At 29.1% G+C, this 14,117-nt stretch overlaps 1 long non-coding RNA gene across 1 annotated transcript; it reads right to left on the reverse strand.

Moving 5' to 3' along the window:
* Positions 1-5,669: 5,669 nt before the first annotated feature.
* Positions 5,670-8,456, reverse strand: LOC122271110 (uncharacterized). Its single transcript, XR_006226171.2, has 2 exons — positions 8,316-8,456; positions 5,670-6,545 (listed from the first exon to the last, which is right to left on the reverse strand). It is a non-coding gene; the product is annotated as an uncharacterized lncRNA (long non-coding RNA).
* Positions 8,457-14,117: the final 5,661 nt, after the last annotated feature.

A 14,117-nucleotide genomic window follows, 5' to 3' on the forward strand; every position in this document is an offset into this window, starting at 1 on the left:
TGAGAGGTAAAATTATTCAAGAGCTTAAATAGCATCTGTCAAACTTGTTTTTAAACACGTTGAATGCCACGCTAAATTAACAAGGCTGGCCGAAATAATTTTCTTAGTACGTATTGCATTAATTTCTTCAAACCATTTTAGTAACGATAATAATATAAAAAAATTAAAAGCATTAAAAATTTACTGGAATTATGTGTTTCTATTAATCTTGGCTTCGCCAGTCACCGGTGACCCCCGTGGCGCTACGTACAAACTCAGTGCCGGCAACCGGTGACCTCCATGGCATTCAACGTGTTAATACATTAAGTCAAATATGCATCAAAAATTTTAAAATTTTTTAAAAAGTGAAATCCTGATTACAAGCTGTTATATGTCTTCATCAAACAAAAGAAAAAAAGTTCAAAACTTTCTGGAAAATTTTTCTCAGTAAAATGGCATTTTCCACTAAGAATTAGCATTTGAGGCATAATCCAAGATGGAATAGGTTTATCTCAGCATACTGTCATTCCAATAATTAGTGACTGAGCTTGCCTTTTCGAGCAATAGCTTTCATATAATATACCAGAGTTGGCCAAAAATGTAATCGATTACATTTTCTGATTACAGTAATCAATTATTTGTAATCATGATTGCAATTGTAATCAAAAATTTTGATTACAGCTGTAATCATGATTACATAGTCGATTTTAGTAATCAATTACTTGGAATCGTGATTACAACTTTCAAAAAAATTTGATTACAGCTGTAATCATGATTACAATATTTATTACAGTAATCAATTACTTGTAATCTTGATTACAGCTGTAATCACAATTTTGATTACAACTGTAATCATGATTCCAAGTAATTGCGATTGCAAGTAATCACAACAAAAACGATTACGGGTAATTATGATTACAAGTACTCAAAATATAGGATTACATGTAATTATGATTACATGTAATCATGATTACATGTAATTATGATTACATGTGATCTAAATACACGATTACAAGGTTACAAGTAATTGATTACATAGCTGCAATTATCTGTAATCAATTACAGTTGTAATCGATGGCTAACTCTGAAATATACAATACTCAATTTATGAGAAGTGCACGAGGAAGTAATACAGCATAGAGCATTGAAATGGTTTTTTTATATATTTTTTTAAGTCTTATCACATGACAGAGATGAAAATATGTAGTTATTTCTGTTGCCTACAACTATGCAGGTATGTCCTGAACTCATCTTTATTGTAGCTTGTATGATTTAATGACTGCTGGACAGATTTTAAATTATTACTAAAATTTAATGCATAGAGAACTTTGACAATATCGCTACAAAAAGTTATAATTGAAATCAAAGGGTTAGCTGTTGCGCGTGCAAAGCCACGGACAGCAGCTGGTAAATAAATATTTAGTAAATTTTGAATAAATGTTTAGTACTTACTTAAAACAGTATAACCTTATTAGTTTTATCTCATATTCTCCACTGTCAGTCACCGATGACTGACGTGGCGTTCAACGTATTTAAGTTCTTTCATTGGTCACCCATCCGTAATATGCATTGACTAAACAACAAAAATAAAATTAACTATAATAAAAAAAATGAGGAAATTAAAATAAAAGATAAATATCAGCTAAATACAAAAAGAAAATAATTCAGTTCTAAGGATGATTGTCGAAAGATTAAAAAATTTAAAGTTCTTTTAAGCGAATATTATGTTATTGTTATAACTGACCCCTTGATTAAAGTTGTGAGTTTGCAACTGCTACGTTAAATTACTGTTGCAAACAGTTTAATGATTAACAGTAATTAAACAACTGTTACAACGTTAAATTACCGTTAATAATATAAAATTGCGAATTTGTAAGAGTAAAACTGTTAGGTCAAGCATGACCTATTTTGTGCTAATTATGCTGCTTATAAAGATGGCTCAAAATGCTTATATGAAGAGAGGTTTGTTAAAGTATTTGTAATCTAATTTTTCAATGTTTGATTAATAGTACTGAAATTGAGAATTATTCTTTGTTTTAATAATTCGTTCATATTGGTTGAAAAGTTTATGGGTTGATTTTTTGTTAAATTTACTCATTTTTTCAAATACTTAAATCTTTGCCAATTTTTAAGTCCAGTAAATTATTTTAAACAAGATAGTGCGTTTAGTTTTAAATTGAAGTTATGATTCATTTATATTTAGACATTTTAACAATGTTTTTTTTTCTCGATAGCGTAAGGAACTTCAAACTCTATTAACAGCAAATAAGTGAGGGGTTTTGTTTAAAGAATCTGGTTAGTCCAAATTTCGCGAAACATTTTTAGATATTTTCTGACTGTGGGACATTATCGCCCTTCCAATTGGTGCAAGATCCGGTTACAAATGTTACATCAGCCATTTATTACTGTCTGGTAAATGGAGTGGGTTATATATTGTCTTTTGGCTCACCAAAACTATTAGCAAATAAGGACTTAACTGTGGTGACTGTTAAACGCAAACTATTTTTTCCCCTTAATTCTGGATTTAGTTACAAATCTGAATCTAGTTACGGTGTTTGCTGAAGGTAAACTATATATTTTTTTTACCAAATTCTAGAGATAGTTGCAAATCTAGACTAAATTGTGTTGCTTGTTGAACATAAACGAATTTTTTTATTATTTAAATCTGGATTTAGTTACAAATCTGAATTTCAGTGTGGAGATTGTTGAACCTTAACTACTTTTCCATTGAATTCTGAACTTAAATGCGAATCTGGGTTGATTTAAAGGGTTTATTGTGTTTTAACTTTTGTTTGACTTTATTCTGAACTCTGTTGCTAATTTGTTTTTATGGAAAGCCCCACAAATATGTCCAAACTATTTCTTCTTGCCGCAAGCCCCTTAATTATGGAAATGATTTAAATAAAATTAAGTTACTTGTCATAGCGCATATATTAAGTATCATAAAACGGGGAAAAAATAAAATCAAAATAATAAATGCTAAAAAATGAAGAAGAAAGCTTTTAAAGTTTAAAAGTGCTGAGATAGGGTCAAAATATATAAAGAAAGCATTAAAAATTTAATAGATCAAATTTAACGATAATGACTTTTTGATACAACTTAATAACACTTAATCACAAATGGAAGAAAACTTTGGACAAATGATTAAAAGTGTTATCCAAATGAAATAAACGTGGGAAAAAAAGGCATGGATGTCACCATCCATTCAAGCGAAAAAAACAGGCCACCTCAATTAAAAACTTCGGTCTCACTGGGTGTTAAAAACATTGGGCAAGATTGCTTATAAGCGCCTAACCCATAACCAGCCAGGTTGGCGACAAGTGGAAATTAAATCTGATTGTTCTCGATAAATTATTAAGAAACAATAGTTGAAAAAACGAAAGCCTTTAGGGCTGTAAAAAATCATCTCAGGATACGAGATCAACTACTCAATCTGCGTGTTAAAAAGCTTTAAATCCAAATGGACTCCTATCCCACTGCAGGCGGGTCAGAGACCTTAGGAACCGGAAACTTAAGTTCGTTAATTTCCTGACCCATATTAACTTCGTTAAAACCCCGAAAAGATGATAAAAGGGATTGGAACTATAGAATGGAAGGTGTCGGCCCATGGGTTTCTGATTAAATCCTGGCCGATTCACCAATAAACTTCTCGAATCGTTAATGTCAATGGCTGATGGGAGAGAAACCAGCAGACCGTCACCCATATGCTTTCAGAGTGAGGTTACCCCTTTAGTGGGCCCCCTAATTGTTTCTTTTTTTTGTTCTTTTCTTCATATTCCTATTAAAAAATGCCTTTTTTTCTATAACTTTTTATTAAAATTTATGATTTCAATAACAACCCTAGCGGCAAAATAACTTGGACCCTCATTAGACCAGTATTCATTTATCATGGCACAAGAAGGGAAAAAAAGGGTAGATATTGGCCCTATATAGAATTGTTACATTAACCTAACATTTTATATCCATTATTCAGCCAATAACGGCCCTATACAGAATTGTCCATTTCAACCGACATTTTTTACAGTCACTTTTCAATCAATATCAGCCCAATATAGAATTGACCATTTCAATTGGCATTTTACAATCACTTTTCAATCGATATCGGCCTAATATAGAATTGACCGTTTCAATTGGCATTTTACAATCACTTTTCAATCGATATCGGCCCTATATAGAATTGACTGTTTCAATTGACATTTTACAATCACTTTTCAATCAATATCAATCCTATATAGAATTGACAATTTCAACCGACATTTTACAGTCACTTTTCAATCAATATCGGTCCTATATAGAATTGTCCAGTTCACCCGACATTTTACAGTCACTTTTCAATCAATATCGGCCCTATATAGACTTGACCATTTTAACTAACATTTACAGTTTTCTATCAATATCGGCCCTATATAGAATTGACAATTTCAACCGACACTTTTACAGTCACTTTTCAATCAATATCGACCCTATATAGAATTTACCATTTCAACTAACATTTTACAGTCACTTTTCAATCAATATCGGCCTTATATAGAACTGACCATTTGCTCGACATTTTACAATAACTTTTCTATCCATATCGGTCCTATATAGAATTGTTATTACCCAATATTATACGCCATTCTAGAACCAGTATTGAAAAATCTAGATATTCCAATATTGGTCCTTATGTACACGTTCTTATAAGCCCTATATTGTGCAAATTTTGAGCCCAGTTGGGTCAAGGTAAAATTGTTACTACACTGTAAAAAATTTCGAGCTATGCGGCACCAAATATTGGTATTCATTTGCTGGCTACATAAAGTCGTGCTCAGTTTTACTATATATTGGTGCTTTCACTAGTTCCAAACAACGAGAGAAGGTTGCACCAAAAATCGGAATTTTGAAAGAGCCTAAAAGCGGCGAAAGGTTGCACCAAAAATAAGTGTTTTGAAGGGAACTAAAAAGCGAGGAAGGTTGCACCATTATTAAATATTTTTAAAGCGGCGAAAAGCAGATAAAGTTAGCATCATTAATAAATATTTATTGAAAAAAGAGGATATAATTTAAATCAAATTATAATTAAATTATTTAAATCTATAAAAATTAATAAAACTATTTTTATTTTAGATGTGTTATGTAATATTAATATATATATATATATTAAATAATACATCTAAAATAAAAATAGCTTCTTGAATTTTTATATATTTAAATAATTAAATTATAATTTGATTTAAATTATCTTCTCTTTTTTTTTATAAATATTTATTAATGATGCTAACTTTATCTGCTTTTTGGCGCTTTAAAAATATTTTCGTTCATATAAAAACTTTTTCTTTCTTCAAATTGATATATGTAAAATTTGAATAGTTTTTTACATTTCATTTAAAGCACGAACAGATGCTATAGAGTTAATACCGCTAATGTTTTAAAGAGAAAATAAAAAGAATTTTAATTTTAGGCTGAATCAAATTCTTATTACTATGTATTTTGAAATTATTTTATTATTTAAAAATGAAAATATTACTTTCACAAGTAAAAATTTATATAAAAAAGTAGACGAATATTGTATTGGTCAACCCCCAATCTCTAATTAAGGAAACATTCCAATATTAATTACATTGGAGTATGGAAATATTAAATTTGAAGTAAATTAAGAAATGTAAAAATAATGAAATAACTTGGAAATATTAGCAAAAAATATACAGATCAATATTTAAACATAATTTATTCATTTACAATCACTTTGATATTTGTATACATAGACAGAATGTAATAATTTTTAAGCAAAATCTTAAAATTTAAATATATTATACTTTTTATACATATCACAGCATTCATTAAAAAAAAATACAAAATATTCACTCAGAAATATGATCGATAGTATGTTTTTGTTACTAAGAGAGTGCATTCAATTCAAACTTATTTTAAATTTACAGTAATTTAAAATAAAAATTATGTTATGCCTCAATGTTTAGAGTTTTGAAATTTGGGATCATCTGAAAATAATTTTCTATATTTTAATAAGATACTAAATTTCTTGGCATATTCTGCCTCATCTGAATTAAAATCTACAATATAGCTAAATTACTTTTTTACAAGCATAATTTACTACTTGATAAAAAGAGTAAAATTTCCCACAGTTTGAAAAAAAATACTGTAATTTTTTTTTATAAATTAGTAAATGATGGTGAGTATTTGAGAAAAAACAATATTTTTATTACATATTCATGATTATAGATTTTCTGGTGTTATTACTTTAACTATATCACATTTTTTAGTTGATTGTAAAAAACACAACAAGTTTTAAAAAGATTACACACAAATAAAATTTTGGAGCCTATTTACAAAAGAATAATTGTTTTTCCAAGCACAGGTTCTTCATTCTCAAAACTTGAAACTATACACATTCCTTGTTTGTAAGCTGTTCTTGAAACTAGCACTTTTCAAGTGTGAAAAAACTGTTTATAACCTTCTGGAATTCTGGTGATTTTGGCAGAATCAATTGGTTCGGCACTGGGTATAACAATATTTTTTCCTGTGTCTCTTTCTCAATTAAAATCATTGAAGTTGTTGGTATCTTTATGCTAATGAAAGAAGATTAAAAATAATGTAATTTATGCTAATAAAATGTACAGAAGAAACAAAATTTGAATCCTTACTTTTTTAAAACATAGAAAGATAAATCAAAGAAAGTCATATTTTAATTACTATTTTTAAAATACAATATAAAGAAAATTGAGAAATTGTAGTTCTCGTGTAAAAAAATTTTAAAACATTTCACTACCTTAAAAAACAAAAATTTCGAGACCAACTATTTATACAGGGGGGGGGGATTTTTATCTTAAGCCTCCTTTTACCCACAAAGATTCCGGAAAGGAATGAAAGATATTGATATTTTAAAATATTATTATTATTATTTTTGTTAAAATGCGCTAAAACACCAAAATAGAATTTCTCCACTTGAGAAATTGTGAATTGAATTTTATGCAGAGCGGCACAGTAAAAAATTTACTGAAGGAACTGTAAACAGTTAAAATAATAAATGAACAAATTGATCATCACTTGTATAGATAAAAGAGTTCGTGTTGAGTCTAAGAGGGTGGAATCTGGCTGACGATTAACACACAAGCAGTAGTCATGTGGATAGTATTAAAACTCCACATGTATACTGTTTGTGAGGGTTGCCTTTTTAACTAAAGGTCTTTTGTTTCATAGAAGCACATATATTTCAGAATAAAAAAATTTCACTTTTGTAATTAAAATGAAACTTTTCAAAAAAAAATTATTTAAAAAAACAAAAACAACTGTAAATATTATAAAGAATACGTATGACATTTTTGAGGATCAATGAAAACGTTCAATTTCATGGTTATATTATCCTTCCCCTCACCCGCAAAACACAAATGTGGGCTAAATTAATATATTTAAAGCTACAAAAAATAAAATAAATAAGTAAAAATTAAAAAAACATCGAAAAATAAGTATCTAAAGCAGAGTATCTATGAGTATCAAAGTATTTTTTTATATGTATTTAATAAAAAAGATATATTTATTATCTTTTTAAATACAATACTTTGTTTCATTGAAAAAAATTTTCTCTTAGTTAAAAAATATTAATAATAAAATATATTTTAAGAAAAAATTCTAATAAGAAATCAGTTAATTTCTAAATGTTCTAAAACAAATCTTATTCTTGTCGGTGTTTTGTTCTAAATTTCAGTAAGGTATTATTGGCGAATTAAAAAAAAATATCGCTTTGTTTTCTTTAGCGCCAATATTACCCACTAAGTTTTTCTCCTACCTCGTGCGCTCAGAGAACGTAAAGAGAAATCTAGTTTCCATGACAACGGTTAGTATTAATTTGAGGTGAATAATTCGCATTGAAAATTTTACAACAGAAGCACTTTAGAATGTATAGACCAAAATTCGTGTAATTATGTGACATTACAAACGAAAAAGAGCAAAATAGAACATGAAAATCAAAACAAAAGCAGAGATATTGATAAAAAGTTTTAATCCTAACAGAAAGCACATACGAATTTTTTTGATCGGTAGAATGAAATAAAAACACGAACCTAGAAAATTTTCACCGGCAGTGAATTTGGCGGAAAGCTATGCTCCTTTAGCCAAATAAACTGTAAATGCACTTTCTGTGCACATAAAATCGTTATATCTCCTTATTTACTGAAAAAGAGCTAATATAGATTTTAAAATATTTAATTATTCATACAACGAAACAGTTTCCTATAAGAAATTTGAAGCTAACACTTTCGGAACAGACAACAAAATTTTTAAAGTTGATATTAAAGAAATGAACTGTAATTAATGCAAATAATTAAGAAAAGTTTACTTACCTTCAAAAGAAATGGACAATTTCAAAGACAACTTGCATGAGATGATATCAAGATTCAACAACAAAGTCGTCCATCTTGTCAACAACTACGTAATAAGTCATCGGTCACGTGCCTGTCATAGTACGAAAGTTTGGTGCAATCGATTGCGCCATAAACGCATTTCTTGATCATATTTTCCAATTTATGGTGCAACCTAGATAAAATAATTTTTGATTTATCCTATTTATGGTGCAATTAGCAAACTTTGCACCAAGTATTGGATAAACATTAACCGAGATTTTTTACAGTGTAGGACAGTAAGGATGGTGCCTCCTTGGGGGTATATTTGTTCATATATTGGAGAAAAACTGCGTTCGAAAGAATGAGTTATTATATAAGCATACCATAAACGCATTTTTAAACATCCTTCAACATTTACACTTTTTACGAAATATTTTCCTCATTTCAAATCAGAGATTTTTAAATGTAATACTTCACTAGACGCTCTTACGCGACAGAAACTTTGCATGCCAAATTGTGAATAACCCACATTAGTATTTTCAAATTTAGAGCTAAGAGTAAAGATAGTACTGGTAAATTTAGGGTAAACCATAAAATTTTAAATTCTAAAAAAATGTTTTCAAAACATCAAAATGCACACAAAAGTTTTGCAGGATTACCTTCCCCAGTGCGTTCTCATCCTGCCTCACTTTTTCTATTCTTTTAAATCACTGAAGTAGTAGAAAGAGAATTTGACATGAATGGTTTTTCCAGCGGAATAGTGTCCTCTTAAGAAGATTAAAAAACGGCCGGGGTAGCCTGGTTGGTAAGACGTTGGACTCGCGTTCGTCAGAACACGAGCCCACGAGTTCAATTCCACAGGCCGTGAATCCCCATGCATTAAACGGTGACTGGTGCATCTTAAATCTGTCGAGTCACAAAGTCCTCCAAATTCGCATTACAAATCAGTACCTCTGGGGGTACTGAATTGGAGTTTGATCGGTCTCTGGTTTAGGTCAAAATTAAGATCTGTGGATAATGAAAGGGGTATGATTGGGTCCTCCCTGTAAAATGGACTGTGACGTGTGTGTGTGTGTGTGACTTAAGTCAAAGATGGCGCTACAGGTTAAAGATGGTGCTACTGAAAAACAAGAAACGCACCCTCTACCTTAAAATTTCGATTGATTTGGAATGAGGTGGCAGGAATTTAAAATGACTGCGAGACTTGGACTTTGACACAAAAAGATGTAAATAATTTACTAATTTTTGAACGAAAAATTTCTGACCCAATGCAGTTAACTGATAATTATCGGGGAATAAGAACTAACGATGAATCTCTCATCAAGCATAGAAACATTGCAAAATTCATCACAAAAAAAAAAAAAAAAAAAAAAAAAAAAAAAAAAAAAAAAAAAAAAAANAAAAAAAAAAAAAAAAAAAACACAGACTTTCATGGCTTGGTCACATTGAGAGATCAACTGACAACCGAGTGGTAAAGATCATGCATTGGACGCCCATGTGCAATAGGCCAAGAGGCAGAAAAAATAAAAAGGTGGATGGATGATGTCTTGAATGATTTAAAAACTTTAAAGAACTCCAATTGGAAGATCTAGGTCAGTGACAGAGCAATCTGGAGAAACATTGTGCAGCAGGCTAAGGCCCACCCTGGGCTGTAGTACCAATAAAGAAGTTACTAGATTATCGGCATTGCATTCGTATTAAAATCTAAAAAGAGTAGTTTGAAAAAAAAATTTCATTCATTTTCAACAATTTATTAGAAGCTGATTTTGTAAATTGAGGAAATTTCAATGAGGAATAACTGTTTCTTTTAAATCTAAATAAATGCAAATTTGAAAAAAGAAATATTTAAAAGTGAGTCATGTTTGGAAGATTTTACCTTTAACGCAGAAAAAGATACCGGTGTTTCATGATATATATCATACTCATATATGATGAATATATTTTCCCTTGTTTCACCTAAATTAATACATAAGGTAAAAAAAAAAAAAAAAAGCATGAAAAATATGTTTACTGAAAATTCTGCTTTCGAACGTTACATGAAAAAGTTCAATATCCCTTAGTTACTAACTCTTCTGGTTTCTCCCAAAGGTATTATTTTTATACGTAAAATGACATCATAATTTATGTATTGATTTAATAAATTAATTAAAAATCATACCAAACACTATCTACTTGATTAATCAAGTATACTTCTTTCGCTTCAGTTTCTTCGAATTATTTATTTAACTATTATCAGATTTAATTAAGAATATAATGTGCATGAAACTTCTCAAAATTATTACACGCTATATTAGGCACTATTTAAATTTATTTACAGCTATCAATACAACTTTTATATCATTTTCTAAAGGAAAAAATTCCTCAAAAGCAGTTGGTATAGCCATCTACATTTACATGAGATACTTAGGACAATTTTTTCATCTGCGCATACTGTTAAATTCCTTAAAAAGAGAAAAAAAAAAGTTTTTATTGTGTGCATAATTTAACTATATTATTTTCAATATAAGAACGGTAAGCTTTTTCTATAAAAATGAAAACTTTCTATTGACTATAAAACCCATTCATTAACTAACTAACCATTAAAACTTTCCTTCTATTAAAATTAAAACTTTCTTTTTCTTTCATTTGAAAATTTCGCGATGAACTTCTCCAATTTTAATGGTTAATTGGCGAAAAACAGAAGTTCGGCGCCCAAATGCTTTAGAAGAAGAGTTTTACCCCACCATTGGGGCCTCCTAATTGTTTTTTCTCTCCTTTATTATTAACGAAATTCCCCCCCCCTTTTTTATTACTCATAAAGGCTTTTTTTCTCCATTTGTGCGTGAATGTGTGGGCATATGATGTAGCTGCTTTTACCGGATGCGTGTTAGTAATTATGTTCCACTTTCATTAGCACTGTTAATTTTTTATAAGTATAACCTATGAGTTATTGCTTGATTATTAAAAATGACGTTCGTTTTCATCAAACATTCCCTTTTCACAACAAAGGAAGCTTCTCTCAAACGCAGGTTATGAAAATTCTTTTATTCATGCTATAACACCCATAGAATTTATTTATTTTATTTTTTGAGGAGCTTTTAGTATTAAATCAACTAATCATTACAACATTCCGGTAAAAAAAACGTATTTTAATCTTTTTAAAAATGATTATTTTCGGTGAAAATCAAAAAGGATACCACATTGATTATCAGATTGATAAATTGCGAAACTGTTAGATTTTTTGTTGGCGATTTTTTAATATTCAAAGTTACAGTTAAGCTTACACTTATTTGTTCGAGTTAATGAATTCAGTTGGCTTTTGAAATGAAGCTTTCAGAAATATGCTTTCGAAGCTTTGTGGACGTAGTAAGAGGACGTGAAAAAAATTAATTCAGCTACTTAGATTTTTATCTCCTCATAAAACTTTGAGCATATCATTTGAAGGTATTAAAGCACGTTCTAAGGGGGGGGGGGAATCGAAATTTTTTTCCTAAAATCCTAGAACTGAAATAAAAAACCTTAAAAACAACCTCTAAAGCTACATCGTTCATTTCTGATCAATATAAAACATCTAAAAGTAAAAATAACAAAGTTTTTTTCCAATTAATATAAGGTCTCAAAAAATATTACTATTACCAAAAATTGCATTTGTGAAAAATATAAGACATCAAAAAGTATTATTTCCATTAACTACACAGTTTTATTCCTTGACCAATATAAAAAAATTATTACCTAAAAGTATTATTAGCAAATTATCAATATATTATAAAAAATTATCAATATATCAAAAACAAAATTTATTCATACATTATCATAAAGCATTAATATCAAAAATTACATAATTTTTTTCTGATATTAAATTTTTTTTCTGATATTTAATATTAAAAATAATATCGTTTTTTTCTGACTAATAAAAGGTCTCAAAAAGTATTAACATAAAAAATTACATCGTTTTTTTCCGACAAATAAAAGGTCTCGAAAAGTATTAATATCAAAAATTACGTCGTTTTTTTTCAGACCAATAAAAGGTCTCAAAAAGTATTAGTATCAAAAATTACATAGTTTTTTTCTGAGCAATAAAAGGTCTCAAAAAGTATTAATACCAAAAAATACATAACTTTATATTTACCAATGTAAGGTATCGAAAAATATAACGACAAAAAATTTGCATAGTTATTTTCTGACCTATATAAGACAATAATCATTCTAAAAACTAACTAATGGGGGGGGGGGTTGATTTCTAACCAATAGGCGACAACAAATATATTTATTCGAATAATTACATCTTTATTTTCTGACCACTGTAAGAAAGTAACGATGCGATCATAGGAAGGTATTCGTAAGAAATCATAATTATCAACAATCGTTATTTTCTGATTAACATTGGAACAATTAATGTTTTAATAGCTGAATCGTTATTTTCTGACAAAATGGTGTTATCTGTTTCTTTTTAGGGTAATAACAGTCAGAATACGTTCTTCAAAAATACGTTTCAGTATTTCTTTTCTTTTTTTTTTTAAAGTGCTTTTCTTGGGTCATACTATAATCAAGTCTGTATTTCTTTAGGTAAAAATCGTGAAATTCCAGGTATTGATTTCTAACCAATAAGCGACATCTACTTTTAATAGTGACATCGTTACTTTCTGATCAATGAAAGGCATGGTAAAGAGTTCGTAAAAAATAAAAACTATATCTCTATTTTCTAATTAACATTGGAACAGTGAATGTTATAATAGCTAAATTGTTATTTTATGAACCATATCTGGCTCAGGTTTTCAGACAAAATGATAAGATCTGTTACTTTTTTTGGATCAAAACGCGTTCTTCCAAAATAAATCCGAGTATTTCTAAGAAAAAAAGCGTTTTTCTTGTCTCATACTATAATCAAGTCAATTTCTTTAGGTAATAATCATGTAAAATTCCAGGTAAAAGTGAACATAAAAGCGGTCATTCGAATATTTACTTCTTAAAGATCACCAAGATCATCCTTTTCTTTCACTAATTTTCATTTTCGCGAACAAAGAATCATAATTCCCAGAAATCTTATTTACCCTTAAAGTTCTACACTTACTTTAAAATTAACTATATCTATCTGTAATGACACTCTTCCTATATTTCTAGGAAATACAAATCTATAAATTTTGGTGTAATTATACTCTTCTCGGTTTTACCTCACATGAAAACTGTACCACCAAATGCAAATCAAGCATGTACTTCTTCGCGGCATTGGCTTTTGTTGCATTCATAAGTAGTAGGTATTGTTTGAAAAATATATGCCTCTGCTCTATAGGTGGGCGTTTCAATTCCAAAAAAGTTCCCGCATGTTTAATCCTATAAGCAACAAATTACACAATATGTCCCACAATTCCTCGAAGGTCACATGATCACTGTGTTTAAATTCACATTAACACTGATATAAGATTTCTATTGTAGAAGAGATAACGGACGTTGATGATTTATGACTGGCACATTCGACAGGCTAAACCTTCTAAATTAGATTTTTCAAAAAGTCAATTAAAAAACCTGAAGAATTATTAGTATTTTTTTTTAGCTTTTTGTAATTAATGGCTTTTTTTTTTTTGTTGAGGAAGTTAGTATTCTTTTGTTATTAAAAAAAATTAGACTTCGAATGTCCGAAACAAGAGTTCGGTGAACTTTAAAAAAAAAGGATACAACTAAATAAACAAGTCACCCAAAAGAGAATTTATAACCTAAATTAGAATTTAAAGAGAATTTTTACTTTATATTCAACTAACACTGTCAAGTAACATGCAAGTTGTTCTCTGAAACCTCTTGACACCTCTATGCCTTTACAAAGTGATT

This window comes from Parasteatoda tepidariorum, chromosome 5 (assembly GCF_043381705.1).
Source record: "Parasteatoda tepidariorum isolate YZ-2023 chromosome 5, CAS_Ptep_4.0, whole genome shotgun sequence".
NCBI classification, from domain to species: Eukaryota; Metazoa; Arthropoda; class Arachnida; order Araneae; family Theridiidae; genus Parasteatoda; species Parasteatoda tepidariorum.